Raw genomic sequence first — 21358 nt, forward strand, 5'->3', positions numbered from 1 at the left:
CACACACACACACACACACACACAGTATGTAGTGTCTGCCTAGACACATCTGGTGCTGTTTGTCTTTATGGCTGAAAAAGTTTCAAAGCAGGAAGTAAAAGACTTCTGAGTTTTAACAGCGCAGCACATCCTCTTAAACACACACACACACACACACACACAGACACAGACAGACACACACACACACACACACAGACACAGACACAGACACACACACACACAAACACACACACACACACACACACACACACACACACACACACACACATATTGAGGATGTAGCAAAATAATACAAGACAGACTCCAAAACTAGAAGAACTGCATCTAAAAACATTTACAACACATAGAAAGGCAGTTTGAGCATCTGGCAGTGTTCAGTGAAGAGTTAATGCTGGGAAACCCAGAACTGTTAAACAGAGGTCAAGTCTGTTTACTCTTTTCTTGAAAATCTAGACATCCCTCGTATGTGTCCAGCTTTCAACGTATCCTGAGTGAGTTAGCACGCTCGAGTTAAGCTGTTAAAATCACGTGAAGAATGTGAGGTTTTGGAGTTCAGCTATCTGAGACATGAAATGCTGAATGTGATGTGATTGTACATGAACTCTTAACACAACCAAAATATACTTGACCGAGGTTATTCAATCAGACCGGGTTATTTAACAGTTACGCACAGGAGATACGCAGTTACGCACTGAGAATGTGATAAGAGTCACTGATAGAGGAAAACATATGAAGATTGGGATGCTTTAAGTGCCCTACATTTTTATGAATGTGCACTTGTAGTGTACTTTAGAATCTTAAAAGTGTATTTTTAATATACTTGAAATGTCTAAGTACACTTAAGTGCACATTATAATAGTCATATTAAAAGTTTTACTTTAAAGTACATTGTAAATCATTGTTTTAATAAAAAAAAAAATCTTCTTTTGTCATGCTTTAAAGAAGTACACTTTTGATGGATCGATACTAAAGCACCTGCAAGGTACTTGATTATAATTTAAACTGTTTAAACTTTCATTTAAAATTTAAACTTAAAGTATATTTTAGTTTAGTTAGTAAACATTTGTCATTCATTGAGAGCTTTTTGTCTTTTATATATATAAACCAGGGAGCAATATATATATATATATATATATATATATATTGACCAGGGAGCCAAAACAATATATATACAGTACAGGCCAAAAGTTTGGACACATTACTATTTTTTATGTTTTTGAAAGAAGTTTCTTCTGCTCATCAAGCCTGCATTTATTTGATCAAAAATACAGAAAAATAAATTAATATTGTGATATATTATTACAATTTAAAATAATTGGTTTTCAATTTATTATACTTTAAATTATCATTTATTTCTGTGACGCAAAGCTGAATTTTCAGGATCATTACTCCAGTCTTCAGTGTCACATGTGACATCCAGTCTATCACATGATCCTTTAGAAATCATTCTAATATTCTGATTTATTATGAGTGTTGGACACAGTTCTGCTGCCTAATATATTTGATGAATAAAAGGTTAAAAAGAACTGCATTTATTCAAAATAAAAAAATATTTTCTAATAATATAAATCTTCTTTACTATCACTTTTTATCAATTTAACACATCCTTGCTGAATAAAAGTATTGATTTATTTCAAAAAAAGAAAGAAAAAAAATGACTGACCCCAAATTACTGACCAGTAGTGTATATTGTTGTTACAAAAGATTTCTATTTTTAAAACATTTGCTTCTTTTTTTTATAAAAAAAAAAAAAAAGTTATTCATCAAAGTATCCTAAAAAAAGTATCACAGGTTATGAAAAAATATTAAGCAGCAGAACTGTTTCCAACTTTGATAATGAATCATCATATTAGAATGATTTCTAAAGGATCATGTGATAGACTGGAGTAATGATCCATGTGTATAATAAATTGAACACAATCACAATATTACATTTTTTTCTGTATTTTTGATCAAATAAATGCAGGCTTGATGAGCAGAAGAAACTTCTTTCAAAAACATTAAAAATAGTAATGTGTCCAAACTTTTGGCCTGTACTGTATGTATATATATGTAAGGGATAATTATTAATAATTACCTCCGCTTCGCGTCGGGGTTGTATTTGCTATAACAACCACCTCACTCTACATTAGCCCGCTTATTACATGGCTACCTACCAAATAAATCAATAATTTGGCACAAAATATTGATTTAAAAACGATTGTATTGCTTCCGCTAAAGAAAATAGTCCGTTCCGTCTCTACGGTTAGAATCCTGCGTCCATAGCAACGCTCGGTTTTTCATGGCAACGTGTGTTATACTTCGCAGCGTCTGTTACCAAGAAATAACACACCGCATTCTACATTAGAATTCAACCAAACCATGTAATAAATATATATATTTTAGGTTTTCATTTTATGGAAAGAGGAAGTTTCCCCAAAAATGTAATTTTGAAATGAACAGAGAGTAAATTATGACTCATTTTTTGGCTGAACTGTTCATTAAACCCTGTGTTATTCCAAGTATAAAGTTATATACAAAAAAATACAGATCTTTCTTTAAATTGTTTTCAGTTAGTTGTTAAATTATATGCAAATCCGTGTCAAGAAGTGTCATAAATGGCTGGCACACCTGGCACAGTGGGGCATTACAGTAACACACACTGGTGGGATTTCCCCATGAGCTCTGATTCCCAAACGCTAATCAAATGTGTGGTGAATCACACTTTACACTCAGACAGAAACTGATTCAGTCAGAGATTCGCAGACGCTTTCCTCCAAGAAATATCTGTCAACTTCGTTTCAATCCGCTTATCCTCCCATCCTTCCTCCAGGCCACAGGAAGTGGTTCCCCCATCATGAGCAAGACACTGGCATCTCATCCTACAGGAAACAGGAAGTGACCTCACATGCCTGAGGGAGGATGACATATCCTCAGCGTTCAGCATTTCATTTCCATTCAAATTCCAGCTCAAGAACTGGAAGGAAGCCAGTTCTTAAATTCTGCAGATAAGATCGCGGAGCGTTTATTTACATGTGAATGTGTGTGTGATTTTCTGGTTGCCTCAGGAATGTCTTTATCACATTGGTATCAGTGTGTCGTTGGAGGAACAGACATGCTCATACTTGAATCTGTGATATCTGAATCACTGCAGACATGCATCATTCACAGACACTCTTTATGGATGTTTTCACACATAGTTTGATGGTTTGATCTGAGCTGTTTACTGCTGAACACTTGATTCAGGAGGAGAAGACACTGTCTTATTGAAGTATTAGGACCCAGTTAAACGGCAACGCTCTCACAACTTTAGCTAATGTTCTCATAATGTTCTCTCATGTGAACAAAAGTTCTTCCAGTGATGTTAATAGGACCTTTGTTCTAAGTTATCTGGTCTTTAATAATGTTATCAAAACATTAGCACAAAAACATTTATGGAATGTTTTTTCTAACGTTTTTTTTTTTTTTTTTTTTTGTGCTAACATTCAAAAGTAACATTCCTATAATGTTTAAAGAATAATAGAATGGAATGTTCCCTTAACGTTCACATAACAAAGAAAAAACATTTGAAACATTTAAGAAACTGGACATTTGGAACGTTCTGAGAACTTTCAGAAATAATGTTGTCATAACGTTATGGGAACGTTAGCCAAACGTTTTTAGAACATATTTTTGTCAGCTGGGTAGTAGTGATAGTGATAGTACTGTTATTGTACCAATTGTATATTTCAGCCAGTCAGAATTAAGCCAAAAGCCAATAAGTAGAAGTGATTTTACCGTTAAAGGCTAAATGTTGCTGTCAGTCATGATGTGATCTTTCTGATTAATTTTTTATATAAATGGGCAGCAATGGCAGTATTATATACGATGCCAATGATCTATAAATATTTGTCTATTTTTAATATTCATCATAAACAATTAATTTGCCAGTGTAATTGCCAAAAAGTTTATTATAGCTGAATGTTTTGTAGCAATGTGCTGCAATAATATTTAAGCACTAAGTTTAAATATTTACATATTTAAAAATTAAATGTTAATATTTAATTAATTAAAAAAAACATTTAATATTTAGTACATTTAAGTACATTTTAAATATATTAACCTTAAATAAAAATATCAAAATATGCAAAAATATCACTTTACATGTGTTTTAGTATCAACACATCAAAATGTAACACAAGATTATTAAAACAATATTGATTTAAAAAGTACTTTATTATTATAAAGTATATTATTCCCACATTATTATAAAGTGCTCTTTTTAAATGATATATATATATACTGTATATATATGATTTTAAATATTATATATTATGATGTTATATATATATATATATAATTGATTTACTTTGGGTGCATTTATCCACGATTATTAAATGTAATAAAATAACATTTTGGGGGAATTTTTTGTGAAGATTTAGAAAAAAAATGGTTATCCGATTATTGATTAATAAAATGCAACCTTTTCCATCGTATTGCTGTTAATGGTTTTTATGAAATCAGTAAGGCACACAAAAATGCATTAGGTTTTTACCATGATTAAAATGCCACTTCACATCATGACCTTTACACATGATTTACTGCAGACCTCAACACTGACATGCATCATTCACAGACGCTCTTTATGCATGTTTTCACACATAGTTTGATGGTTTGATCTGAGCTGTTACTGAGCTAATAGTGGCCCTTAACCATGGTAAAACCATGGTGTTCAGCGTGGAGTTTAACTGTGCCTGTGTTGACTGACCCTCAGGAGAGATCAGAGGATGCTGTTTAAACAGAACCAAACTAGGTCCAGGAAATGGCCACATACACACACACACACACACACACACACACACACACACACACACACAGTGTAAATGAGTGTGTGGTCTTATAAGAGCAGAAGGGAAACGTGCTGGTGTGTGTGTGACGCAGATGGCGGTGGGTGTTTGGGGTGTTTCAGTCTTGAGGTGGGGTGACGATGACAGAGATGTGGTGGGTTTTATTAGGTTGAGAGTCATTCAGGAAATGATGTAGTGAAATCTGACTGGTCTGAAAACACTGCTCTGGAGGCACGTGAACGTCAACATGACATCAAACTTCACCCAATGCACTGACACTCCTGCGCTTATTGTGAACGATTCATCATTCCAAGTTATTCTAAAGGAAAAACCCTTGGTTTTCATAATCTTTCATAGTAATATAATAACTTGTTGCACCTCTGAAAAGGTCACTTTCTAGGCCAGATTGTCAATGTTTTAATGTTACAGCAATAACAGAATTTTAACTAAATATACAATTACAATTTAGTTACAGCAAAAAACAAAAGCATTAGTGTGCAACCATAAAAAATATATAGTGCCTCTCACACCTCATTACAATATTTTTGTGATGATGCAAACTTGAGTAGTGTGCGTATTATATATATATATATATATATATATATATATATACATACAGTATATACTATAAATCAAATTAAAATATTTTCTTTAATTGAAATGAAATTGAGATCAAATAAAATATGAATATTATGTGAAAATGTTGCCTTGGCATAACTAACTGAATTAAAATAAGTTGAAGTACTATAATTACTCAAACTAAATAAATTAAAGCTAAATAGAAATATTAAAAAACTAAAACTATTGAAACTGAAAAAAGCACATGTTACCTAAATTTAAACTAAAATGAAACTGAAAATATACAAATAAAGCTAATTAAAAATATTAATAAATACTATAATAATATATACATAGCACTGCTATAACATGTTAATTCTTCTATTTCAGATCTAGCCATATCCTAAAACCACAAAAGGACACAATATATCTCATCCCACACCTTTGATCGTTTTATTCTGAAATATGTCACATTGAGGAAGTGAAATTATTTTTGAATGCGGTTTCATGTTGCTCAAACAAACGGATGTTTTGATAGTGCCATGGGGACACGCTGTTTACACTTCAGGGAAATCAACCTACTAAATATTCCTCTTTGCATATTTTAAGCCGGGGTTAGATAATGAATGTATTTTATCACTGAAAAAATGACACAGCTTTAATGTTTCTGCAGGAAACTGAAGCCACAATTGCCCAGATCTCCGGCATTCAGTGTGTGTTATCTGACGGGGGACACCAGTATCAGAGCTGCGAGTCAGATCACGACACCACACAAACCTCAAGACCCAGAGGTCAAAGGTTAGATATTTCGCAATCCTTACAAAGGCCTGATCAGTGAATATGAACTTATTATGTTGATGCTACTGTGTTTGTACAGTTATCTCACACTAACATGGACAGCCTAGTTTCTCTCTGTGGTCTCTTGATCTCTCATTCTTTCTCTTTCTATCTCCTTTGTTCATTCCACACATGCCAGTGTAAATTACAGATGTGGATAAGAGATGTGTGTGTGTGTGTTTGTGCTCATCCTCCTTAAGATGAAAGATCAGGGTCATCATTCCCAGACCCGCAGGAGCCTCATACAAAACTTTGACCGTCTTCAGAGGACGTCTGTGGGACGTTTTACACACTCAGTGTTTAATCACTTAATCACTAACCCTAACTATGACCAGTAGAAATTAGGGTTGCCATGTCCACATAACAAAACTATCAATGGCTGATTGATAGTCCAAAAGTAGCCCAATGACCGTCCTAAAACTCAAAATATGCCATATCCATACTTAAAATGCATATTTTACAGTCACTGTTATGAAAACATAACTATATCGTAGTGATCATAAACACAGGTCCCTACCAGTGGCCCTCCTTCACAAAACTTTACATCTAACACAGTTTTATCATTGGTAGAATATACAATATTGCAATACTAGCATTTTTCACTAGCATTGGGAAAACTTGGCAAACCTGGAAGTAATTGTGATACTTGACTTAGATTCTAAAGCAGAAGTATTCAAAGCAAAGTTTAGAGGTTTAGACATTGTTTGCTTTAGTTGTAAATGTCCTTGTCATATTTCACTGCCCAGGACAAAACCATCCACAGCTAACAGGAAATCCTCCCCTGACAGGAAGTGACACGGCACACACACGACTGTGAAACAGGAAATGCACCCTGTGTACGCTCATTCACCGATTCATAATAGTCAAACACTGAAAACATGGGCGGGGCAATCGCTACAAGCAATTTATATTTAATATATATAATATTTAATATTTGAATATTTTTGATCATGACGAGAAAGAATGAATCTGTGAATCATTTATTTAAAACGTAACGACTGATTCATTGAACTGGACCGTTCGAAATTAATCAGACCAAATCTGATATCTATTTTTGCTACTGAAATTTAAAGATACTATTTAGACATCTGTCTTAACTCTCTCAAGTCTGTAATAGTCTATAGGATACTTACAAAACAAATAAAAAAAAACATTAAATCAAAACATTAAATGTTTCCATTCAAAGTTGTGAATTGAACTTATACACAAAATTGGGATATGGCTTAAAACATTAGCAAATAAAGCAGTGTTTCCATCCCATGTGATGGAAATTGGCGCATAATATCTAATAAAAATGGAAGTTGCTACAATCATGAAGCCACTGTGACTTTTTTCCTTCATCATAAATGACTCAGAGCGTCTGATGAAACGCAACAAACGCTGTCATGTTCTCTTGTGTTCGGATGCTGGTGTTTGTGAACGCAATCTTGAGACGCTTCTGGGAGAGAATTAAACCAAATCATTCTGATGACAGACTTTGACTCAGGCATTTCAGAACCACCAAACCAACATTTGAGATGCTGCGATGTGATTGGTCCACTGGTTAGTTCAGTTATCCAATCACATTCTCTGATATCCCAAAATGCGCATAAAATAGGTGGATGGAAATAAGCTAATGTTCCTTAAATTAGTATCAAAAAACAGTAAACATTCAATATATCACGATATGTGTCTTATAAAGCACACACACATTCGGTGACACATTGACACACTTGGTGCAAAGGAAGCAAGGATGCCAGCAGACAGTTGATAACCTGGATATCAGCAGATAACCCTGTCTTTGAATCGAGAGAAGGAATGCACACATTCTGATAGAGAGAAGAGACACGTCATGTGACGTATGGCACATTTTCCACGGAATCAGATGGGAAATGACAGGGGTGCTGAGTTTTGTTTCAACATGCCTCACGTTTACTAAATTGCTCAACAACAGTGAGTGTGTGTCATTTCTACATGCTTAGATAGAGCATCTCAAATAGCTCGAATAGTTCTGAAGTGTGTACAGAACACTTACCGCTCATCTCAACGCATAATTAGAGATTCGGGATTGCTGAGGCCTGCATCACTATTGCTCATAACCTCAACACTATCAGATTGTGTCATGAAACTCGTCCCGGACCGTTAGTGCGAATGTGCTGGTGCTTTACTAAGTTTTCTAGCTTGTGATTTTTATTTGGTGGCTGATAACATGGGCGGGAAAAATGCCATAGACTTACATAGAAGGAATAAACACACAGAAACTGTCTGTTGGTCTCTCTCCTGACCCAAACCTCTCTGACCTCTGCTGGATAAGGATGCGTTTCCTTATTTCTCCCTGGGACAGGAAAAGGCTTTTTCTGCGGAAACAGTCCATGTGAAGAGGAAATGATCTCACTGCACCTGTGTGAGGAGGATGAGGACACACACACACACACGCACACACACACACTCACACACACACACACTCACACACACACACACTCACACACACGTTTCCCATGCAGCTGTGTGCAGTTAGATTTTAACAGGAAGTAAAGGAGACGTCAGGCCTTTTTTCCCAGACCTTCTTTCCTCATTCCCAAAAACTGTTCAAACACGTTTGCCACAATTGCCAGTAATAATTTATAAAACATTATTTTGTAATCATATAAATTTTATTATATTAAGAATCATTTAATAATTGTTATGCACACCAATATAACAATACATAGTATCAAATAACAATAATTACAGATACATTTATTTTGATATATAATAATACGGTAACGCTTTACAATAAGGTTCCATTTGTTAACATTAGTTAACATGTACTAACAATTAAAAATACTTCTAAAGCATTCATTAATCTCTGTTAATGTTAATAATTTCAACATTTACTAAAACATTATTCAAATCAAAAGTTGTATCTGTTAATATTATTAACTGGATCTGAGTTAACATGAACTAACAATGAACAGTAGTATGTTTATTAACTAACATTAACAAAGATGAATAAATACAGTAACACATGTATTGCTAATTGTTAGTTAATGATAGTAAATGCATTAACTAATATTAAATAATGGGACCTTATTGTAAAGTGTTACCATTCACTAAATTCAACAAAAAAAAGTACAATACAAAAATAATTTAAAAATAATATATATATAAATGTTATTTAATTTTTATGCTCCAATATAACGATACATATCAAATAGCAATATTTACAGATGCATTTATTTTAATTTGAGATTTTAATACTTGAAAAATTTCATGTTATTTAAATATTTTATCAGACCAAATGTAATACCATAAACTTTAAGATGTTATAAAGTGAACATGATATCAGAATTTACACTATTTACTGTCTTACTGCACATTTCTTGTTTTATTGTGAATGATTCATCATTTCAGATAAAAATAACAATTGTTTTTAGCATTTCATCAAAATATAATAACTTTGAAATCCCACTTTCCTTTACAGGTGCCGTCACCAATCCACCATTCAAACATCAATTCTGAGAAACAAAATTAAGCCCTACCCTAAATGTATTCTCAGCAGTATCATGTTACACTCATGCATTTTCATGTTTCAATCATAAAAATGATTTATACAACTTGATAGTACAGTAAAAAAAAAAAAAAACAATTAATTTCTACATTAAACAAGTTAGTTCAGGCTAGAATAAAAAAAAAGGTAAATTCTATATTAGTACTCGACGAACTTCCGCTATTGTCAGAAGTCGGCATATCAGTTTCCGGTTTACGACTGTCTTCATCGGCATCCGCTATAAACAAACAAACAAGATGAGTGCTGCTGTTGTACGAAAAAAAGAGATATAATGTGCGTGACACATCTAAGTTTCTAAGAACTGTAGGTGGATCTAGCGCCCGTTTCACACATACTCCCGTGTGCAGTGTGTGTGCGGTGCAGGAGCAGCACGCGCTATAGTGCTTCACATATGATGCGTTTGCAGTGAATAACTGATCCGCGGCAGTACCACAAACACTTACTTAATATTTTTATTTAAAATCCAGAAGTTATGCTGCAACTTTTATTTAAAAAAAAGTTTTGTCAGCATTGCGATTCTCTTTGTACACATATACACTCTTTAATGGACGCATGCACGTTTAACCCTCTATGGTACGCATTATGATATCAGTGAGAAAAAAAATATTTGTTATGTTTTTCCTGCTTAAAATTTGACACTATAGCAATATCAATAAACATTATCATTATTTTTTTATTTATTTATTAATTATAAGTTTGTTGCCTCAAGGCAACATTGTACCACAATGGACAAATTGAAACATTTGACATTTTCATGAAGAGAAGAAATAATATATTTATTGAAAACATCAATTTATTTAACTAAACACTTGAACAAACAGATTTATCAAGTTTTTATTAAATTACACATTTCATATTTAATAAAAAGTAACATTTATTATCCAGCTGTTGCCCTCAGGCAACATTGTACCATCGTGGAACGCAAGTACTACAAACCATTATATCATCAAGTTATCATATCAAAACATTAAAAAACATCAAAACATGCTGTGTCAAGGTAAAACATTTACAATCACTATAACATTATCCTAATATGAAGGCCAGAACTCAACAACAGCAAGATCAAACATTTGGAAGACCTCCCCGGCCGACCTAATGACCCGTGTGGGGTCCTCCAGGGGCCCGTCGGGAACCCCCCGAAATACGAGACCCCTACAAGTCCCACTAACCCTCTATTTGTCCGATTGCCCACTATAGTAGACAAATGTCCTGTTGACCCCACCGCCGGTCTCAAGCCACGCCCCCGTCCCACTAACCCACTATTTGTCCGATTGCCCACTGTAGTGGCCAAATGTCCCGTTGACCCTCCCTGACTTGTCCCAAGCCACGCCCCCATCCCACTAACCCACTATTTGTCCGATTGCCCACTGTAGTGGCCAAATGTCCCGTTGACCCTCCCTGACTTGTCCCAAGCCATGCCCCCGTCCCATGGACCCGCTATTTGTCCAATTGCCCACTATAGTGGCCAAATGTCCTGTTCACCCTGACCGGCTCCAAGCCATGCCCCTGTCCCACTAACCCATTTGTCCGATTGCCCACTATAGTAGGCACATGTCCCGTTGACCCCCCTGACCAGTCCCAAGCCACGCCCCTGTCCCACAAACCCACTATTTGTCCGATTACCCACTATAGAGGCCAAATACCCCATCGACCCCCGCTGACCACTCCCAAGCCACGCCCCTTTCCCACGAACCCACTATTTGTCCGATTACCCACTATAGAGGCCAAATACCCCATCGACCCCCGCTGACCACTCCCAAGCCACGCCCCTTTCCCACGAACCCACTATTTGTCCGATTACCCACTATAGAGGCCAAATACCCCATCGACCCCCGCTGACCACTCCCAAGCCACGCCCCTTTCCCACGAACCCACTATTTGTCCGATTACCCACTATAGTGGCCAAATGTCCCGTCGAACCATGCCAAGTTTTCAGTTTGCAAAAATACAGATACATTTAGATAATTCAAACTCTTTTCCTTACAAATAAAATATAATTGTATTCATACGTAGTATGCCTGGCATGGCCTTATGTGATTCCATTATGGTACAATGTTGCCTCGAGGCAACAAGCAGTTTTATGTAATTTCCTATGATAAATTTGATGATATATAATGTAAAGTTTTTTGAAAATACTTCTTTACTTACCAATGAAGGTGACTCTGATTTTTTGTGGCTGATTATTTGGACAGAAATTAGTGAAAAATGCCCTTTTCAGTGGAGAAAATATGGAGCCATGTGACATGTGCACGTGTGTTGAAAGAGGGAACTAAATGTACCCCTGTGGGTCATGTGACCACTCTTTTGCTTTTTTGTTTGGTTAGTATTTGAGTTCCCCTCCCCTTAGAGAGCATTGAACAATTACATTTTATTATGTTTTTATAAAAAAAAGCTAAAATAGACTATGTTGCCTGGAGGCAACACAATTTAAACAACGTAGGGCTATTATTCCATGCATTACTTATACTTATATTAAGTTGCTCAAGCAAGTGGTCAAATATTTAACTGTAAATTAACAAAAACAGCCGACTCTCATGTCTTTTCTTTTGCATTTAAATTTTAATAAAATAAATCTTGGATGTCACAAAGAACTTGTTTTTCCACCTTTTCCAATGAGACGAGTGTTGTTCATATGTCACCTTGTTGAAGTAAATTGTAGTTTTCCTTGCTTTACCCCAGGTCTTTTAAAAGTAGAAAGATGACTGTGAAAAATAGTAGTATATAATTAAATGCATTTATGGTGAGATTACTACATTTTATTTAATTAAACGCATTTATGGTGAAATTACTACCTTTTCAGGTCAATCTGTGTTCATTTTGACCACGAAACATGCGCTGTCACTTTAATTCAGCGTTTGCAGCACAGCAGAAATAGACTACACACACCGCAACTGGAACGGATCGACGGACTGCAACCGTGTGCAGTGTGAAAGCTCTGACCTGTTAACATGGGTACGTAAGGAGCACTGCTGTGTGTCACTTTGCTCTGCTTCAAGTCGCTAACCGCAATTTAAGCTTAAAGGACAAGTTCGGTATTTTACACTTAAAGCCCTGTTTACAGATCGTAGCTGATGAAATAGAACGGTTAAGATTAAAATTTGGACACATGCTGCTGTCCCGAGAATTTTAGGTTTATTTCGCTCCCCCACCCCCACCCCCACCCCCACAATGGTTGTCTATATGCACTGGAAGATTCCGTCCTAAAAACACATTAAACTTTCGTTTACAAAGACGTGAAACTCACCGAGTGGTCAGGGGGTGTTCACTGATATGTTCCATCAAAAATCGCTGAAAAAGATGCATTCCAACAGGTTTTATCGTAGTTTTTGTCCAACTCCATTGACTTGGCAAAGGTGCATTATCGCCACCAACTGGGCTGGAGTGTCTATTATTCAAGCTCTCAACGGAAGAATCACGGGTGTGACGCGTTTGGCAAAATAGGTCCACAAAAGCGAAATAAACCTAAAATTCTCGGGACAGGAGCATGTGTCCAAATTTTAATCTTAACCGTTCTATTTCATCAGATACGATCTGTAAACAGGGCTTTAAGTGTAAAATACCGAACTTGTCCTTTAAATTTCGCTGCACGAAACAGTCATTTTGGGCGACGCGCAAGTAAACCGGAAACTGATATGTCGACTTCTGACAATAGCGGAAGTTCGTCACGACGCTTGTGCACGTAGCCTATTCAAGCTTGTAGAAATTAAAGCTTGAACTTATAAGTATATTTTACTTGGAGTTGTTTGCTATGTTTACAATGATTTTTTGAGTATGAAAGTTATAAAATAGTAAAATCTACTCAACTTTCTGATACTGGTGTTCTCATCATGTCTTTCAGGCATGAATAATTAATAAGGTCTCACTGTTTTCTAGTTGTTTTATCTTTGCTTTTGTTAAGTACAATTGATTGCAAATGCTTATTAATGTTGATCATCTCATTGAATCAATCATTCAGATAATAATCCCCAATAATCAAAAATTCTGCTGCAAAAAATATTTTTCAAAGTTTGTCCGTTTTAGTCTTTCTACTTTTCAGTAAATTTCACTTTTAATTCAATGTATACTTGCCGTTTCTTTGGAAATTTTTTTTAAGGTGTTGGATTTATTGTTCTGTAACTGTTGTGAAATTTACTAGCAATTTCTGTGTAATTACCAGTATTACACATGCAAACCAGTCCATTCTTTTATTTCAGAGTACATGTATGACTCATAATTGGCACAGAATGGAGTGATTCATCTGCATTAGATCTTGTGATATGTTTGACTGAAATACCGAAATGCCAGTAGTTGTGACACTGTCAGAAGGATCTCCGCAGGTTGGTGAAGTTCAATGACATAAAGAGGAATTTACTCAATTGCAATTCAAAGAAATTCAATAGTCACACTAGAAAGGAATTTCATCACCTAAACCATGTAGATTACATTTCTTTCTCTCAAATGAATAGACATTCTTCTAAATTCATCAAAGCAATTAACAGTCATCAAACCAGCTCATGTTTTCCAGTTTATAAAAATCAGTCATGCGAAATCAAAATGTGAATCTACCGATTATATATTAATGTTTGGCTTCATTTTGAAGACTTTGGGGTAAATGTTTTTTTAAAATGAATGTGATTGACATGAAAATAATGTAATTTTATTTCTTCATAATTTATGATTTCCATGTAAATGCGTGGTCATGCTAGCCGACCAAGACGTCAGAAGAGAAATGCAATCTAATGTAAAAAATAAATAAATAATAAAAGATGATTTTGCCTAGTGTTTGTGTGCTATGAATATCATTTTAGTAAAAAACAGGATGCTGCCTAAGGATATAGAGTAGCTATGTAGACTGCAGAAATATAACACACTAGTCTTTATAGCCTGCTGTCATGTCAAGTAATGATAGTGTGTAACAGGTTTGGGAGTGGATCCAGATATTTATCATGACAGGCATACAGTAAATCATTCTCAGGAGGACAAGAGAAACACTGTCTATTGAAAGTCACGGTTTCAGCTTATGGATGAATGCTTCTGACTTTTCCCCAGAATTGCTTGATATAAACTCACAATTGCATGTTATAAAGTCAGAAGTGCGAAATATAAACTCACAATTCTGACTTTTTTTTCACAATTGAGTTTACATCTCGTAATTGCGACTTTATATCACGCAATTCTGAGGAAAAAAAGTCAAGTCTTCCTATAGTATTCTGTGTTTACGTGGTCTTTGGAACCAAATGTAATATTTCAACTCTAAATTCTAATTGGAGGATTTATGTTCTTAGAATAAATGCTTATCAACTTTTAAAAAGTTATTTTATGCACATACTGTTTCCTTTAACAGGATGGACATTGGTTATGAGTGGCATTTTGTTAGGTCTTAATAGCCCAAGCCTCAACCAATATTATTTTTTTATTTTCCTTTACAAATGGGAGATTGAAAGTTTTCTATAGGCATTATTTTGAAGGAATGATACAGCGGTTGAATTCATTCCTCTCTCACACAGGAATATGATCGTGAAAAAAATCCTCAGCAATGGCCATAGGCCACTTTCATTATTATAATACATGGCTTTAATAACTGCAGCACAGAGCTGGATATACTGGCCTCATTCAGAACCCACTATTACTATGATGATCATATGTTTCAGGTCCTGGACTATGGCATGTAGTCTCAGAGTAGCATTGTTACACAATCACCTGCAGAAATGCAGTGAATATATACATAGTGTGCATGCATTTTTTTTCCAGTCCGGTACCATGTTAGATCAAGGTCAATTACCAATACTGTTATTAATGGAATAATTAACTTCTGGCAATAAAATGGTTTATTGAAAGTAATTTTTATAGTCCCCCTGTTGTGAAAATCAGGTTTTTAATGTTGTTTATATGTCTATGTGGTGTTTTTAATATGCTTTAAGACAAACCATGTGCAAATTCATAAGTCGACACCATTGTTGAGTATTTTCTCTCTAGAACTGCAGTGAACCAAAGACAGTCTCAAAAACACTGTTTTGAAATCGCTGGTGTTTCTGACGTCACAAACTACCTTGTAACCAATCAGATCAACGTGTGGATCTCTGAGCTGGTGCGAGTGAGTGGAGGCGGGGCTCATTTGCATATTCATAGAACCACTTATACTAAATGAGGCAAAGGTGTAAGGTTATATTCAAGCTATTTTAAGGCATGAAGATTTTTTTTCCAAGGAAAAAAAACGTATTCAGACGAATACAATCGGAGTTATATATAAAAAAAAATCCTGGCTCTTCCAAGCCTTATAATGGGAGTGAATGGGTGTATGTCTTTGGAAGTCCATCAAAGCCTATCCATCCAAGATAAAAGTGCTCCACACTGCTCTATGGGGTTAATAAAGGCCTTCTGAAGTGAAGCGATGCGTTAGTGTAAGAAAAATATCCATATTTAAAACTTAATGACTAATATAACTAGCACAACGTAATGACGAAAGCGGTTTCCTGTTTGTTTGAACCGCGAAAGGCGTCAAAGCTTACGCTACTGTTACATCTACGTCATACATCGTCAAGTGTTACTCGTTTGGCGTAAGTTGACTTTTGTACGGCCGTCTACTGGAAGCTAGTTATTTTAGTCGATAAAGTTTTAAATATGGATCTTTTTCTTACACGAACGCAACACTTCACTTCAGAAGGCCTTTATTAACCCCCCAGAGCAGTGTGGAGCACTTTTATCACGGATGGATGCACTTTGATGGACTTCCAAAGACATACACCCCTTCACTCCCATTATAAAGCTTGGAAGAGCCAGGACATTTTTTTATATAACTCTGATTGTATTCGTCTGAAAGAAGAATGTCATATACACCTAGGATGACTTCAGGGTGAGTAAATCATGGGCTAATTTTCTTTTTTTCACATTTAAACTGCAAATGAACAGACTTCTCAGTATAATTTAAAGAACACGATCAATCCTTTAGAAGGATTTATCATTTAAACTTTTAACATAAGCTATTTAATATAATAATGAAGGTCACATTTAGTTTCGCTTTAGTGTGAAATAACTCCAGATATTGTTTCTCTTTACACTTGATAAGTTGATAAGTTAATACTTTTTAAAGAAAATTCAATAGAATTACATTGTATTGCATTGTATGGTCTCATTAATAACATTGTAATTATCTATTCATTGAACACGCCTTTAGAAAGTATAATGCATTAAAACACATGACAAACAACCAATTACAGAATCTGCAAATATTATAATGCATTTTACTTTTAGTTACAATTATTTATGAAAGACATGATGCATTATAATGTACATTAAGAATACCTTTATAATGCATTATACATTAGGACTTTAAGTAATGTGTTACCGAAAATGTTACTTTTACTTTTTTTTCAAGTCATTGTTTAGTTATTGGAGTTATTGCATGTCAAAAAATCTAACGGGGGAAAATATTACCTTACTGGAAAAATACATGCCATAGAGGGCTAATAAAGCAATCAAAAAAAGAAAGGCTTTTGTGTTCTTTGATTTTGCGTGTGTGTGTCTTTTTGAGGCAGATGAAAGATTTATTTTATCATCATTTTACATACATGAGTTCAACATAAACTCAACCTAAAAACAATAAATTTCTTCCCCCAAAATGTATGACAGGGTTATGGCGAGTTTCAGTATCCCTGCAGAAACATTTTTCTTAGAATGGCTGAAGATGTTATCAGACTTTAATTCAAAACTTGGCCCTAAATACTTCATTATATGAAACGATTCAGACCAATTCATCTGATATTTTCACTTTGTGTTCATAAGAGCCAAACAGCTGTGAACTTATTCCTCATGAAAAAGGGTAAGGCTTGTTTATGCAATGATAAGGAACTTGACAGATGAGTGAAATACTCATTACTACATGCTGAAGAATGTCTCGCACACACACTGAATTATTTACTGTTGTACTTTCTGTTTAAAACCTCCTGTTGAACGATTCAAGCCTAAGAAAACATGAGCTCTGTTCCGCCGCCTAATGAGGCAGCATGACATGTAGCCTTAGCAAAGGTAATCCCAGAATGCATTGTGCCAAGCTCATACATTGATGGCCAATGTTGTCAGGAAAAATGTTGACTGAAAATTAAATGAAAATATTATTTAACAGACGAACATGTGGCTAAATGGGACTACAGAGGTTGTTGGGGACATTTTATTTCAATGGTCCACTTTAGACATTCTACGAACTATAAGCAAGTTTGCAACTTTATGTCAACTAGCAGTCATTAGAGTATTAGTAGACTGTCTGCTTACTATCTGCTAACACTTTATTCTGATGTTCTCCAAAAGACAATTTGCAAGTTCATGTCAACTTATTCTACTAACCCGAACCCTAACAGTCTACTAATACTCTAATGAGAGTTAGCTGACATGTATTTGCAGAGTTACTTATAGTTATAAGAATGTCTAAAGTGGACTATTGAAATAAAGTCATATAAATCATATCGAAATTTGATTGTGGACTATCAGAAATCAGTCAAAAGTCATAAACTCATACTCACTAGTCCACTATAACAGCCTTGTCATGTTTATACTCGCTCTTGCAAACTATTCTAACTCCAACTTTACTATTTGTAGATTTTAAATAAAGATTTAAAGAGTTGTTGGAAACGTATAGTGCTGGATACGCTGACACTGAGATGTAGTTCATTTATGGCCTAACTTTAGCTTTTTACTTCTGCCAATTGTAAAGGCTTCAAAATTCATAACAGTTGTGTTTATTTGTGAAGATTATCTTGATGAACAAAATGTGTAGGAATCATAAGCCAAAAGCTAATGGAAAAATCCTATTGGCTTTTTGAGGGAAACAGGATGATGTTAACTCCCGGTGGCCTATTTGTGTTGCAGCCTATGTAAAGTGTTCTAAAATATTCACTCAGGAACCAGTAAAGTTCCATTTTTGTCAGGATTCTGCCTTAAAAGTTCCAAAATTAGGTTTCGGAACTGTTAACTACCCATATAGGAAAATTATGGAAGCTTTTTTCTGCCACAGAATAAAAATACCAAAGGTAATTGTGACTTTTTATCCCACAATTCTAAAAAAAAATCTTGCAATTCTGAAATTGTTTCTCAGGTTTGAGTGATATAAACTCGCAATTGCAGAAAAAAAGTCAGAACTGCGATATATAAACTTGCAATTGCAAGACAAAAAGTCAGAACTGCGATATATAAACTTGCAATTGCAAGAAAAAAAGTCAGAATTGCGATATATAAACTCACAATTGCGAGAAAAAAGTTAGAATTGCGAGGAAAAAATTCAGAATTGCAATATATAAACTCGCAGTTGCAAGAAAAAAAGTTAGAATTGCAAGAAAAAAATTCAGAATTGCGATATATAAACTCGTAATTGCGATAAAAAGTTAGAATTGCGATATATAAACTCGCAATTGCAAGAAAAAAAGTCAGAATTGCGATATATAAACTCGCAGTTGCAAGAAAAAAGTTAGAATTGCAAGAAAAAAAGTCAGAATTGCGATATATAAACTTGCAATTGCGAGAAAAAAAGTCAGAATTGCGATATATAAACTTGCAATTGCTAGAAAAAAAGTTAGAATTGCAAGAAAAAAAGTCAGAATTGCAAGAAAAAAAGTCAGAATTGCGGTATATAAACTCGCAATTGCGGGGAAAAAAGTCAGAATTGCAATATATAAACTCGCAGTTGCAAGAAAAAAAGTTAGAATTGCAAGAAAAAAAAGTCAGAATTGCGATATATAAACTCGCAATTGCAAGAAAAAAATTCAGAATTGCGATATATAAACTCGCAATTGCGAGAAAAAAAGTCAGAATTGCGATATATAAACTTGCAATTGCGAGAAAAAAAGTCAGAATTGCGATATATAAACTTGCAATTGCTAGAAAAAAAGTTAGAATTGCAAGAAAAAAAGTCAAAATTGCAAGAAAAAAAGTCAGAATTGCGATATATAAACTTGCAATTGCTAGAAAAAAAGTTAGAATTGCAAGAAAAAAAGTCAAAATTGCAAGAAAAAAAAGTCCGAATTGCGATATATAAACTCGCAATTGCGAGAAAAAAAGTTAGAATTGCGAGAAAAAAAGTCAGAATTGCAATATATAAACGCAATTGTGAGAAAAAAGTTAGAATTGCGATATATAAACACAATTGCAAGCAAAAAGTCAGAATTGTCAGATGGAAAGTCGCAATTATAGTTTTATTCCATGCTTCCATAATAATTTTCATCACTAATATGTTTTTGTCATTTTTAAAAGCAGTCAGCATAGAGAATGTTTTGAAATATACACTTAAAGGAACTGTTTATTAACTCACCTTTACATTTACACCTTTACAACCCTCATGCTGTGAATTATTTTCTGTGGAACACAAAAGCAGACATTTCTCTTAGGAATATACATTCCTCTCACGTTTAAACAGTGACTGTTCACACTTTCAGTTGCTGTCAAACAAGGACCAAAAACTCCATGAAAGAGCCATAAAAGTAGTTCCCGGAGCCTGACAGGACGTGGTCACTATGAAGTGTTGTTGCATGTAAAAGTGGAGCATGTACATCTGTAAGAGCTGTCATAACAACACGGAGGATTTTCCACTACAGTTCACTTCCAGACCCTAGATGGACGCAGAGAGAAAGATAGTGGCCTTCGAACGTTCCTCCGCTGATTTATTTTCATTTTTTTCACAGAAGTCTACAAAGACTCTGTTTGGGAAATTCCTCAATGGCGTTTTCTCTTGCGTTCAGAATATCGCAAATATCTCAGGTGTGGTTCGTGAAGTTTTAATGGTGACAATTATTAATGGTGAAAATTACAGTGCTTATATTTACGTCTTAATTTCTTCATTTTAAACCATCAAGCTTTTATTTTGGCAAGCTGCAAGCATGTATAGGTTGAATGCATGGATTTGTGACGAGGATAAGATGCAATATGGAATAAACGTTATAACAGAGGAGCTGCTACCACACATGCTCATGAAGGAGATATTGTACTGTTTTTGAGAGTGTAAAATGAGTTTTGAACTGTCGAGGACTCTCTGGCTCTGGATATTGATATAGTGAGTGGAGACGTGCAGGGTGTTTACACTGAAAAGAGTGAAGGGCTGGTCAGACTCATGGGTTTCTTGCAGATGCCCTGACTGTGACGTCACAGACGACTGTTGACTGCATTCCAGCTGTCTCTCTCTCTCTCTCTCTCTGGCAGCTGTGAGATCTGGCAGCGTGCCGCCTTCGCAGACACACACTCTGGGTGGAACAGATGCGGAGAAGAAGAAGAAAACAGGAAAGAGAGGTAGAGCGTTCGATAGAGAGATGTAAAACAAACGGCTAACGCTGCTGAAGACAGCATCCTAACGTAAGAGTCGATCTCCGTCAGAGAGTTATCACAGAGTGGGCGTGTTCACCCAGAAAGAAACGATTCACTCGCCCTCATGTCATTCCAAACCTGTTCATTCTTTTTCTGTGGAACACAAAAGGAGATATTTTGAAGAATATACATATACATTTTTTTTTTTTTTTTTTTTATCCAGTGACAGTTCATTCACTTGTTCATCAGGGAGCAAAAACTCACTAAGAAGCATTTATTAGAATACTTTCTCATTTGTATTTATTTGTTATAAAAGCCACATAAGAAAAAGACTATAAGGCCATTTCTGTCACATGCTGCCACATGC

The 21358-nt window shown here is 35.1% G+C and overlaps 1 protein-coding gene across 1 annotated transcript in view; it reads left to right on the forward strand.

Moving 5' to 3' along the window:
* Positions 1-21351, forward strand: part of LOC309486191 (E3 ubiquitin/ISG15 ligase TRIM25-like) — a 42216-nt gene extending 20865 nt beyond the window's left edge. The window contains exons 12-13 of the mRNA XM_082153432.1: positions 6037-6161; positions 20890-21351. The gene's annotated coding sequence lies outside the window, so the exon portion shown is untranslated. The remainder of the gene's footprint in view (positions 1-6036; positions 6162-20889) is intronic.
* Positions 21352-21358: the final 7 nt, after the last annotated feature.

This window comes from Leuciscus leuciscus (assembly GCF_965113295.1).
Source record: "Leuciscus leuciscus genome assembly, chromosome: 22".
Lineage (NCBI taxonomy): Eukaryota > Metazoa > Chordata > Actinopteri > Cypriniformes > Leuciscidae > Leuciscus > Leuciscus leuciscus.